Here is a 13,362-nt window from a genome sequence, read left to right on the forward strand (position 1 = left end):
TGTGAATGAAGAAAAGTGCGCGTGGCTCGTCTGTTTACACAATACCAGGAGAAGATCTAGTTTTTAGTTTCACTTTCTAAAGCCTTTTAAAGTCAGTTAGCGGCAGGAGCTTGGGGGGTTTCAGAAGAACAAGCAAGTTCTTTCCTGTGGATGGTCCGACATCATGAGTTCTCAGAACAGGTAGCGGGGATTAACAGATTCATGCAGAGAATGTATCCAGTATCATGGTCTAGGTGGACCAGCAGACGTAGCCAGCCGTTATGATACCAGATTTTGGTACACATCCCTTAATTACTGTGTAAATTCTGAAAACTACCTATCAATGGCAGTGACTCCCACATCCTGCATCCTTGTTGTTTTCATATACATGTTTCTTAAGTGGACAGCTGGAAGGCTGTAGAGACGTCATCGATTAGCACAGCGGGCTTATGAGGGCAGCTGCAGCACACTGAGTCAACACAAAGAGCTGATTCATTGTTTTTCATGAGTTATTCAATTTACTTGTTTCACCAACTTGTGTCTCATCCAATCTGTGCAGAGAGGTTTCGGGGTCACGTCAGGCGGTTAAGGACAGAAAACACCACGCTGCCCTTATCGCTTAAAAAGCACAAACACTGCGGCTTGTTTATGGAGCTTGTAATGATTCATTATTAGGTCACTTTGCTTTCAAACCAGCTCTGGATTTTACTGCATATTGCATAAGAGTGCCTCAGCTAATCCCTATGTTGGAAATGCTGATAGCTCATTTTACTGCATTGACTTTGGACTTTATTTGATTGACTTTCGTATAAGAAAGTCGATTACAGTAATCAAACACCAAGGGTCCAGGGCTCTATATTACCCGGGATCCACAACGATCAGTCTGTTCAGAGGTTGAGATCATGAGAAATATTGTCTTATATTATTAGTTTTGTTTCGCGTTTACGGCCAAGCGAGGGCCGATCCGCGATCCACAGTGGACGGCTGTAGCTCTTTCTCTCTCAAGACATGAACATTGTTTTGACACATCTCACAATGGGTTGATACAGTTTTTAGTTTGACCTGTGAGAGCCTTTAATGCTAAAGGAAGAACACAAGGCAGCGCCATGTAAACGAGGAAATGAATGTCAGCGGTGCTCCCATCAGAGCAGTCACCTCCTCTTGCAACGCCCTCTCACAAGTGGCGAAGGCGCATATCCGCCACTTTATTGGGCCTCTTGTGCTTAGCTCTTTAGACCTTTGAAAATACTGTATATTTAGTTTCGTTATACTTTAGTTTCATTTAGCCGCTTACATTCTTATTTTCTTTTAGCCTTCACATCATTGCACAACAATGGAGAAGGCTGAAGCCAGGAAGCTTATGCGCGTTTTCCCCATGTTCAGTATTCAATATTCAATACTCGACTCGTGCATTTTATAGTAACAAATGCAGCTGTATGCTTTCCCCATAGGACGCACTCCTAATAATAACAGCATCTCACATGCAATTGACATACATGTGATACAGCTTATTCCCTCCTGAGTTAACAGAGAACATGCTCAGAACAATCTTTTGAATGTGGTCTCCTGTGTTCATAAAGTACAGTCGTTCTCAACCACAGAATAAGGCTGCAGTGCTTTGGCAGCGAATGCTCCAACAGCATGTGTGCATTTCTTGTGTATGTCGAAGGCAAAGCTATAGGAGGCCACAATATAGACTGAGATTTTTACCTCATCTGTCCTGCTCGCAGACAGCTTGTCCAAGTCATGACGCTGAAGACGGCTGCTCATGTGTTTCCAGACACCATTATGTTCCCCGGGTCATTATAATCGACAGTGAGATCCTGCCACATCTGTGCGAATGTGGCGTGTTCAAACTTTGGTCTCCCAGTCTCATTGCTCGCCACGGCCATGTCTCGTCTGCTAACAGCTAATGCTACAAACAAACAGCAGCAGCAGAGAACACGTGTTGCTCTCCCCGCCTTCAGGGGCAGGGGGTGCTTGAGGGGAGGAGTTCCTCACAGGCAGCTTCTTCTCCGTGAGAACGTGCAAGGGAAACATCTGAATATACTCTTAGCCAGGGCACATCTACGATCTTTTATCAACTCATACTGAACATATTTGCGCATTGAAGAGGACAGTGGTGCAGATGGTAAAGCCGGTCGTCTCGTCATCATCATCATCATCATCATCATCATCATCATCATCATCATCATCATCATCATCATTATCAACCTTTATTGCAGACGCGAGGTCCAGTTAAAAAAACAAACAAAGAAAATCAAACACACAACATGATCGGAAGGTCGGGGATTCGAATCCTGGCTTCCGCAGGTGCACACTGTCGTTGTGTCCTTGGGCAGGACACATCACCCACCCGGCCTCCAGTGTCTGCGTATCACTGGTGTATGAATGAGAGTATGAATGGGCGACTGGTTCCTTGTTTTTAAGCGCTTTGAGTGCCTAGTGTAGGTGGAAAAGCGCTATATAAGTTCGAGACCGGTGCATGCCCAGTGGCACAGGACCAAAGAGAAGTGCTAACACGGAAACAACAGCAATCAACCTTCACTCCTTCTGTAGCCACAGCTGCCCTGAGGTGTGACTAACAGAAACCTGGCTGCCACCTGCGCAGACTCTTCCACTTCCACCTATCACATAACAACATCACATTCACACAGGAAGGGGTTGAGGTGTACAGTTCAAGGACACAAAAAGAGTCAGAGCTGGGAATGAACCTCCAAACGTTTGGCTATGAGAGGAAACTCCGCCGCCTGAGCAAGAGCATCCATCGCTTCCACAACAGCAGTGCGATTGTTACATAAGTGCCTGACTTTGATGTGAATATAAAAAGCGGAACTCAATACATCAGGGCTTAAAGTCATTTAAAAACACCGCACCGACACTCCCAGACAAGAAGACGCCAAAACACCGCCGTGAGGATGAGCAACGGTCGTTCTTCAGCACAATGCCACCTGATAAATCTTCGTCGCTCTGAAAGAGGATCTGCTCCTGAAGTATTCAACACCTCTCTTCTCGGGGAAAAGCTCCAGATGACAAAATCTAATGAGTGCCGCATGAAACCGCTGACACCACGTCGCTCCCGCAGACAAAAGGTGGGGAGAGGGAGCGCGGAATTTACTCGGGGAAAGAAAGATGACAGATAAGGCTTTGTAAAAGGATCGGGTAAGGGACCGCTCGGAGCTGCAGGTGGTAAAAAAATCTTTGAGAGGCACGAGGAAGTGAATCTGGACCCGAAATAGCACGGGGCTCATTTACTCCACCTCTACCTGTCTGCACGTGTCTAATTATTGCTGCGAATAGCTCGAGTCGCACTCCTCCGCATGTGCGTATACATCCGCGCCCGTTTCCTCAGCATCCATTGCCTTTATTGTGTGCGTCGAAAAGATTATACCTCTTCAGTTAACCACCTGGAGAGAGGCAGCCCACGGAGAAGAGCTTACGGACAACCTAATCCGTGGCTTAATGTGACAGCAGCATTTCCAGTGGAACTAGCATCATTGCTAAACTGTTGAGCCTTGAGTGCGGAGCGACTATTTACAGACGCAAGCAAAGCCAGACGCCTCACGTTGGGAGATGCAGCCGTTAAAGACCGGCTTGATGTGACTTCTTAAGAGCAATGTAGGTCAGGCGCATTGTAAAAGTCGCTCACTGTTTCGCCGTCTTGTGCTCCAAACCAAAAAGCTACTGGGGGATTAGGATTCAGACGGAGGCAAAATACAGCACAGCCAAATACAAAAATGTAAAGGGTTTTTCGGGAATCTAGGTCAACAAAGATTCAGCACATGACGTCATCAAAGAAACATTTCAATCTTGAGCGGCGGGAGATTCTTTCTCGTTGAATGTGACAATAAAAACAGGAAAAATAACATTTAAAGGTGGTGAACTGATAGTCGCACAGGCCAGGACGACGTTTGTAAAGACACTCGTTTTAATTCCAGCTGCAGCTATACTTCTCACGGCGTCTTTCCCACTGTATGAAGTTGGTTGACTGGTTTGTGGTGGTCAGAGAAGTTGTAGGCAAAGAATGACAGTTAGACTTCTCTTCAGATGATTAAAGTCCTGTTTGCTTCATCCTCAAATCAGTTTAGAACAAAACATGTCAGTAACTTAAAATTCATTTGAGTTGGCATTCAATCGGCGACGCCCTCTCCCATCACCACCAGCCTGCACACCACATGTTGATGTTACTTGAAGGACATTATTTAAAGGGGCTAGATGCAAGTTAGTCATTTTATACTCACTGCTGCCACCTCTGGTCTTATGCGTAACTGCACCTTCTATATTAAAGGGATATTTCAAGATTTTTGACATAGGCCCTCATTTCCTAGTTATCCAGAGTGTTGCTGGAACCTGGAGAATTTTTTTTCGTAATTCATGTAGTTCTTATGTTTGAAGAGTTTCGTGGCACATGGCTAATGCAAGGCTAGCGCATTTTTACGATGTCAGCTAGCAATGTCACCTGAGGAAAATCACTTATAACGCCAGACTAACCATATAAATGTCTGTGTCGATAGAGTAATTTTAACCATTTTGCATTTAAAATACCTTATATTTGAGTAGCATGTGCTTCGTGGTTGTATAAGCTACACAGCGGCAGAGTGATCTGCTAGAAAATAGTCCCTCAAAATGCGATCATTCATGTGATGCAAGGTCAGTTATATTCCAAAAATGATTCTATCGACACAGACATTTATATCGTTAGTGTGGTCTAGTCTATAAATGATTTGCCTCAGGTGCTCTGTGGAGTGCGTAAGACTGTTTTTAATGCAGGCTAGCAATGAAATGAAGAAATGCGCTAGCCTTGCATTAGCCTAGCACCTTGAAACTCTTCAAACATAAGAACATCTCCAGGTACCAGCAACTCTGGATAACTAGGAAATGAGGCCCTATGTCAAAAATCCTGAAATATCCCTTTAAGCTCATGCATGATGGCACTTCTAACCCAAATTAACATGTTTTTGAGTGAAAGTGCAGGATTTTAGAGACAGTTGTGGTGAACTAGGTCTGGGCTCATTCTACACATAAGGACATGTCGCGGGATGAAAATACTTAGTTTTAACATTTTTAAACTCTGTATAGTCCCTTTAAAGTGGAAGCAGAACTTTAGCAGAATCAAGCACTGGAGTGGCTTAACACATGGACTACAACATCAACACTGGTAAAAAGCGACTTGCAAATGCAGCCTCAGCCATAAAACATTAAAGCAATTTGCCAGACTTGTCTTTTTCTTTTTAGCTTGTCAAAACAAATTTAACAAAGCCAATTTCTTCCCTCGCACCATTTAATTCATTCTATTTGACCAGAAAGACAGAACATGCACTAATTACATTTCCTCCGCTGAATCCCTAACCTGCTCCGTCCCTCCCATCAATCTCTCTCACTCCGGCCGTGTGTGCAAACTGCAGAGACAGCATCGTGCAGCCCCTGACAGCATCCATACTACTTCCTCTTCTTTTTCTGCACAACGGCTGAAACGCTGCCAAAGACGCAGAGAAAGACAGCTCTACCATCAGGCTCCATCTGCTCACAGGGACACGCGCAGTGGTTTGTGGGATTCAGCTCATCACAAGTGCGCGCGTGTGCAAACGAAAACATGTGTGACTGCTTTGCGTGGACGTGGATTCTTGATGGATGAGTGAAGCACCTCGAGGAGACAAACGACCAAAAGTATCCCGACATGAGGTTGCGCTGATAAATGGCCGTAATGGCCGTAGTAAAGCAACGAGTTAGGTCTCTCCTTCATAACCTAATTTCACTAATAGGGTTTGCATTGCTATTTATGCTAGCTCCATTATCGAGGTGATGTAGGAGTTGAGGGGATGTCTGATAATGGCAGTTATACCGAGAGAAATTAGAATATGATGTAAGGAAACTCTTTCTCAAAGAATTTATGCAAAGTTGTGTGAGCCAGCTGCTCTAGTCCATTTAGCAGCTCATTATTTTTATCTCGACTACGTTGTTATTAAAGCAAAAATAAAGCGTGGATGACTTTTTCATTTCCACCAGACAGGGGCAGAACCTCACAAAAACAACGTGCTGCATAATAATAACGCATTAGCCTTATTCATTCATGTGGTCCTTGATCGCTTGTCTTTTGAGATGAAAAATTATTATCTCGTCTGCATTTTCATGTAAGGAATATTAACTCATTGTTGGTCTACTTTGATAACAGTGTTTAACAGAAATAGCTGTCTGAAAAGCTACATTTTATTTGTTTCAGAATATTTCTTCATTAGGGGCTGAACCTTTGTTATGAATGTTTTCCATCTGTTTAAATGCATGGTTCTGTTGAGGTATTTTTAAAGCCTTATCAGTTCAGCAACAATTGCAGAAAATTGAATAGACCTATGTTTAGTTAATATCCAATCAGCTTCTTTCCTTGCCCTAAGTTCCTTTTAAATTAGTGATCAAACGAACATGCAGAGGTATTGAATTATTGTCAAGCCGCTGGGGCTCCTGGGTGAGCCTGATTAGACAATGAATGGCTGCTGGTCACGTTTGTTGCTAGATTTACACATGCACTGTGTACGGGCCTAGGGTTTTCCCTCTTTTACCTTCATGAGCTGCTTTTAGAAAATAATAATGGCATGAGAGGGGCTGATGCTTTGAGGATACTTGGAAAAAACTGTTGGACTTAGAGAACATCCTTGACGGTTATTAGCCAAGATAATATTTCAACTCAACCTATTTTATTCAAATCAGTAAATTGATCTATGAATATGACTTGGTACACATGACTATTTGCCAAGACAGTAATTATATTATAATTATAATTATAATCATAATTATAATTATAAGTAATTATATTGACTCATTAAAGGGCCTATCTCACCGGCCTGGACTAGTCTCGAGACTCGCTGGTCACCGAGATGTCTCTGAGACGTCCCCTGGAGATAAGGAGAGTCTCCAGGTAGTCTAGGTGACAGCAAATGTTCAAGACTGCATGGAGACTTCAAAAAGTCTTCGCCGCATGGTGTCCGAGAGGTCTTCACATGGTCTCTGAGAGCTCTTCACTTGGTCTCTGAGAGCTCTTCACTTGGTCCCTGAGAGGTCTTCACATGGTCTCTGAGAGGTCTTCACATGGTCTCTGAGAGGTCTTCACATGGTCTCCGAGAGGTCTTCACATGGTCTCTGAGAGGTCTTCACATGGTCTCCAAGAGGTCTTCACATGGTCTCTGAGAGGTCTTCACATGGTCTCTGAGAGGTCTTCACATGGTCTCCGAGAGGTCTTCACATGGTCTCCGAGAGGTCTTCACATGGTCTCCGAGAGGTCTTCACATGGTCTCCGAGAGGTCTTCACATGGTCTCCAAGAGGTCTTCACATGGTCTCCAAGAGGTCTTCACATGGTCTCTGAGAGGTCTTCACATGGTCTCCAAGAGGTCTTCACATGGTCTCTGAGAGGTCTTCACATGGTCTCCAAGAGGTCTTCACATGGTCTCTGAGAGGTCTTCACATGGTCTCAGAGGTCTTCACATGGTCTCTGAGAGGTCTTCACATGGTCTCAGAGATCTCTGAGGGGTCTTTGCGGTCTCAAGCAGTTGTGTCGCAAATAAAATGTGTTGTCCTCAACCTATGAAACGTTTCTGTGACGTCCCTGCAATGTCTCCGAGACCTGTGGGATACCAAGGAGATCTCAAAGAGACTCCATACAACTCTTTGAGTTCTCCTTGGTATCCGATAGGTCTCTGAGACATTGCAGGGACGTCTTGCAGGTTGAGGACACCAAATAGTGTTCGCAACATTGCTACAGCTGCTTGAGACCAAGTCAATCTCTCTGAGGCCTCTCGGAGACCATGTGGAGACTGTGAAATCAAACCTGTTCGTTTTCATACCTAATTAAGACTTTGGTGATTGAGGATGAGCCCTTTCAAAAATATAAATATCATGTATATATTTTGGTTAAGATGTTGGTGAAGATACTCAGTGATTTCTTAAATGTCTACCTTGCCAACCTTAAAGCGAGTTGTGATAAAACATAAGCTCTTCCTTTCTTGCGTGAGTTTTATAGTTTAAAAAGTCATCCACACTCCAAACTTGCACACACGCTTTTCTGCCCTTCCCAAAGCTTGTTGATGCCAGAGTGAGCTATAAGGTAACAAACAACTGGGCTGCAGGTGTGGCCTCAACTGCCTTCTGTTACACACCAAGGAGAACAGCGCATGGCCCCGAAAGGAAAGGTACTATGACTTCCCCTGCGCCGCAAAGTAGAATTTATTGTCGCCCCAAAAATACCAGGAGTTTCCGCTTTATTCCGGTCCGCCCCCGCCGTATCCAGCCCTCTAGCATAATCAATGAGTCAGTTACTTTAGCCCCTGAGGAGGCATTTGTAATATTCCCTCTGAGTGGAGATCAAGGCAGAGAGCTTAGGCGCCTTCTGTTCGGCAAGTGAGCTGCTTTTTTTCCCCCATGACAACGCGCCGAGCGAGGAGGAAAAAGACGGAAATGTTGCTCCTGTTTTGTAGGTCAAAAGACGCAACACGGATTGGACAAAGCAAATGGGTCTCTACTGGATAATAACTGTGTCCAAAGAAAGAGGTCACCTGAATACACTGACTGACACGCCAATCTATCGATGGATTTTGCTTCTCCTGATAGCACATATTCCAAGATGACAATAGTATGATTCAGTGAGTGACACATACAGAGCCTGCTGTAAAGCTGCTGTACCCACTGTATTTCCATCATCAAGCAGAGATGTAGGAGGAAAGTTTGTTTGTAGCTTTCACAAACTCTTTCACATACTAATTTACGAACTTGCTGATGTTTTACTGTATACTTTTCAGACAATGGGCCCCAACAAATTCCACCGATCAGCACATTGCTGCGATCAAAGCAAATATTTCATTATTGGATGAGGACAATGTGGAATGGAGTCTCTTTCACTACACTGTATATGCTTTATGCAGCCAAAAGAGTTTTACATCATGAGAAAGATGTGTACTGAAGGTTGGAGCTTTCCCACTGCGCAGCTGCATCGCCCGCTCGTGTTGCTTTATTTATTTTTATACTTTTTCCAAGATAATTGCATCAGTTCCACACCCAGCGTTGCAGGTTAGCACATTTTGCAGCGTCTATAGCTTTGCGATGTTTTAGCAAGATGAATAGGGAAATGTGGAAATTGGTTTATAATGCAGTGCTGTTCATGGTCATTTTCCTGTTTGATCTATCATTACGCACACAAAAGCACATCAAAGCGCTCCCGTTTGCAGCAGATGATATTTCCGTGCGCAATAATTCAGCGTGACAGGTAGTTTTTGCGAGCACGCTCCAAACGATGGCGTTTTCTTCCACGGCATTAGCAGATAGGGCCCAGGCAAAAGTCCTGCTCGCTCTATTAAATCCCTTTGTCGCAGATAAGAAGGAGTAGGATGTTTCAGGGAAAGAAAAAGGGAGGAGAGCATTAGTGAATCAATGCAAGAGTTTGTTAATGTCAGGCAGCACGCGCTGATGGCTTATCTGGGAAATGGACTTTCTGTTGGACATAATGGGCAATTGTCCATTAAAGACAATAGTGTTATTAAGTCGGAAGCTTAATAACACAACTATACTATTTATTTGAATTTCTGTGATTTCTCTTTTAACAACTCAAGACAAGAAAGAGTCTTTGAAGCAAAGTTGGGAATAAAAAGTACAAAAATAACAGCATACAGTATGAACATATGAATGTGACTGTAAAGTGAGAAAGGGAGATTTCACATAATCAAATCAAATCAAGTACTTTTTATATAACTCAATATCACAACTGGAGTTGCCTCACAACCTCATAATAGTATTGATTAAACCAGATGACGAGTGCTAACAGTGTTCATTGCACAGTCGAACAGCAGCAGGAAAGATCCTCTCCTTCATGAGTGAATCAGTTTTCCCTGAAGCTTCTCTCCAGAGCAGACCGGGCGCCCTGATAAAGTCTGTAACTAATGATCCAGCAAAGATGATAGTATTGCTACGACTATTCTGCCACCCATCTCCAACACTGTCCTCCAGAGGACAGCCCTCCAGAGGACAGCCCAGGACAGAGCTGCACTTCTACATGCTCTTGTTCGGCTTCTTTCTCTCCCTGTTTGTGGTGCCTCCTTCACTCCAAAAGACCAGGGTCTCCTCATCACGGGATTACTGTTTACCACCTGTGTATTGGTACCTCAGGATAATATTAAACCCGTCTCTCGAAAGCTAATTAAAAAGTGCATGCTTTCACTCTAAAAGAGTGAAATCATGAGATCAACACAAGCAGAAATCCCCTGCTGCTAAATGCATTTCTCCAGATGTGAGGAGCATATGAGCGATGAGCACATTTGGTGTTTCAGGGAAAACAGAAGGGGGTTTCCTCTCCCTTCACTACAGCGATATTAGAGTGCTCTGTTGCAGCACTGTCCGCACACACATTGATTTCCAATGCATGCGTCAGCAGAGAGGTGGACAGGAGCCAGGCAGCGTGCTGTTTAACTAGTGAGCAAAGTGTGAGGAGAACCAGAGAGGACCTACAGGCCGAGGAAACACACATGCAAAGCCATGCAAGTGCTGCCCGATAAGATTCTTTATGTTTATCCGCCAATTTTACCACATTCACATATTGCTTTAATGTCTGCCCGCTCAAAGATTCAAGTTGATATCAAGTGGACACAGTAATACAGTCATACAATAGGATATTGCTTTGAGTTTAGTTAAATCATGGTAAGATGAGAAAGATCCTTAATGCTCTGAAGACAGAAGTTTAGGATTCATTTAACAAGAAATGTTTTTCATTGGGACTTTCTACATACAGTATATTTCCCCCAACACTTCAAACTTAATCATTTGTTCATATGTATACAGGACACTGCGTAAAGCACCAGTTACTGCAGGCTGGTAATAATGACATTGAAACAAATGTTTTGGTTTTAAATTGTTGCCTCCTCTGTCAACAAACGTACTTTTTCATCCATTGAAACCAACAGATAGGAGGAGTGAAGAGCCAGGTATTCGAGTCACCAAACTGTAAATGTCACATGAGGCTCAAACAGCTCCTGGACGGCATCTCTACCGTCTCACTATTTTCTTAAGCAGGCTCTCTGTTTCTAACTGTAGGTATTGCTGTGGACAGATGGCTGAGCATTTGGTTTCCCTCCGTCGACGGTATGAATCACTTCTAAATTGGTTTGTGAAGCAACTGACAAGTGCTTTGTACGCTTCATATGCTAAGAATCAGTTTGGCAAGGTGGAAGATGAGTGCATTTTGTGGTTGAACAACGTTGACAATTTTACAGACTAAGTGCTTCACTAATTGCTGACTTTAGAGGACATTAGCAGACGCAATCAGATCATGTATAAGCGGTTACGTTGCGAACAATGCTACGTTTCTCCCTCCTCAGAATTTGCCTGGAGCTGTGTTTGTTTCACTCACACATGTCTAAGTAATGTTGCGTATTCGCCTAAAAAAAAACGGTCATCTGTACTGGGTTGTTTTCTCAAGATCACAAAACAATATGTTTCTCTCTGACCCTTTTTGAAATTAGGAGCACAGTCTGAGCTTGAATAATGCGTAACCACAACATTACTGAACATAGACATGAAGGGAAGCAAAATTTCATGTAAATTGCCCCAAACATATCCATATGCATTTCCCACTGTCCTACTTGCAGTAATTGCCAGCCTTTTATGTCTTACCAGCCCCATCGAAGCCGGAGCTGATCGTACAGTATTTCCACGCACAATTCCAGCTGAGATGCAAATCACGCAAATGACGGACGGACAGACGAGACCACCCCGCGATACGCTTTTTCCCTGCAACGGCCAATGCGGCATGCGGCCCGACAAAATGCTGACACAGTGTGGAGCGATGAAGAGGAGGGAGGGAAGGAGCGAGGGGGGGGGGACGTACGGTGATGAGAAAACACTCATCAAAGCTATTAGCATCAGCGTGACCTCATTGGCTTTGGTGGCAGCAAGCTGCAATGATAACAGCGCGAGAGATTACACCACCGCGCATAATTTATACCAGAGAGATGTGCGAATTTTCCCCCAGAGCTGTGCCTGTAGCAAAGCAGAAAGATGAAGCAGAAATGAGGCAAAAAAGAAAAGGAAAAGAAAACCCCAACACAAAATACCGAACGAGAGAAAGTATGTGAGAGGTGGGACACGGAGAGATGGTTAGAAGGGTGAAATGCAGACGGGCTATATTTAGCAGGAGGAGATATTGTTTTCAGGGGAGAGGAGAATGGGGGAGGTGCCAGACAAGTTTTCCTCTCCTGAAGCCTTTCCAAAGTGTAAAATCGTTGAGCTGTGTGCGTTTAGAACAGATGTGCAACAAGGGAACAGCAGTTGAGCGCAAATGGTGCGATTCTCGGCGTATAAAAATAAGCTATACGGGACTATTTTTATCGAGCCTTTACCAACTGAAACAAAACATTGTCAAATATGTGAGAACAGTTCATATGAGGTGCTGTTGTCTGTGTTATAACTGTGAAAGTTGCTTGGAGAAAGATTCCAAATACTCTTGACACGAGACACGGCAGGTGATGTTGAGATTTTCAGCTAGTTTCCTCCTTTAACATCTTAAGCTACTGTATTATTTCAATGTGTGTGGTTTTGTAATGTGCAGTACCTCAAGTCATGATAAAATCCCCTTTAAAACATGTTTGTTCCAATATTGTTAAATCAATGTTCCCATCTTGTCCTCGTCAGAAACACACGAGAACACACACAAACTAAAAACAAGCAAATGTATGAATGTAGAATGAGTGAATGATCTGCGAATGCCTTATTTTTTTGTATATAATTCCTCTGATCCGAATGCCTGGGCTCAGGAAAGGCATTTCAAACCACAGCTGGTGCTCCTCATGAAGCTTTTCCTCCTCTTTTCATCGACGCGTCCGTTTCTCTTGTGTCTTTATGATGCAGCAGAGGCGGTTATGTTGCTCCAAATTCCTGAATGTGTGTTTTAAACTCCACTGCCTCCTCATGCCGCTCTGATTTGCAGATTTCCAGGTGAGAACTACAACAGCGCAACGCTCCCTGGTCTACATTCACGAATGTTGAAATGTTTGGTATCCACGTGTAGCATGAAAGGTGATTACGCTGCAAATATGGTCTTTTTGGGAGACGGCTGTGGCCATAGCTGGGGCCAAAGACGGGAGCCCGATTTGTCCAGACTTTCCATCTTGTACTAATTATTGGAAGGTTCTGTAATAGCGTATTCAAAAACTGAACAAGATCCAAAATTCCCTCTGGAAACCTGGATCACTCCATTACTTAGCTTTCATCACGGAAAATATAGGTATTTTTGGCCATGTTTATGCATTTTTTATATGAAAATTTCCCATTCACACTCATATTTAGGCTAGTAGTCAGCAGCAAAAATTGACACCTCTTATTTTTTGTGATTCGCCTTAAGAGTGTCAGGTAAA

At 43.6% G+C, this 13,362-nt stretch overlaps 1 long non-coding RNA gene across 1 annotated transcript; it reads left to right on the forward strand.

Annotated features, from left to right (window-relative positions):
• The first annotated feature begins 7,029 nt into the window (after positions 1-7,029).
• LOC306969553 lies at positions 7,030-7,407 on the forward strand. The gene is made up of 3 exons (XR_013793334.1): positions 7,030-7,128; positions 7,162-7,282; positions 7,316-7,407. It is a non-coding gene; the product is annotated as an uncharacterized lncRNA (long non-coding RNA).
• Positions 7,408-13,362: the final 5,955 nt, after the last annotated feature.

The sequence above is a fragment of the Gobius niger genome (assembly GCF_951799975.1).
Source record: "Gobius niger genome assembly, chromosome: 10".
Classification (NCBI taxonomy): Eukaryota; Metazoa; Chordata; class Actinopteri; order Gobiiformes; family Gobiidae; genus Gobius; species Gobius niger.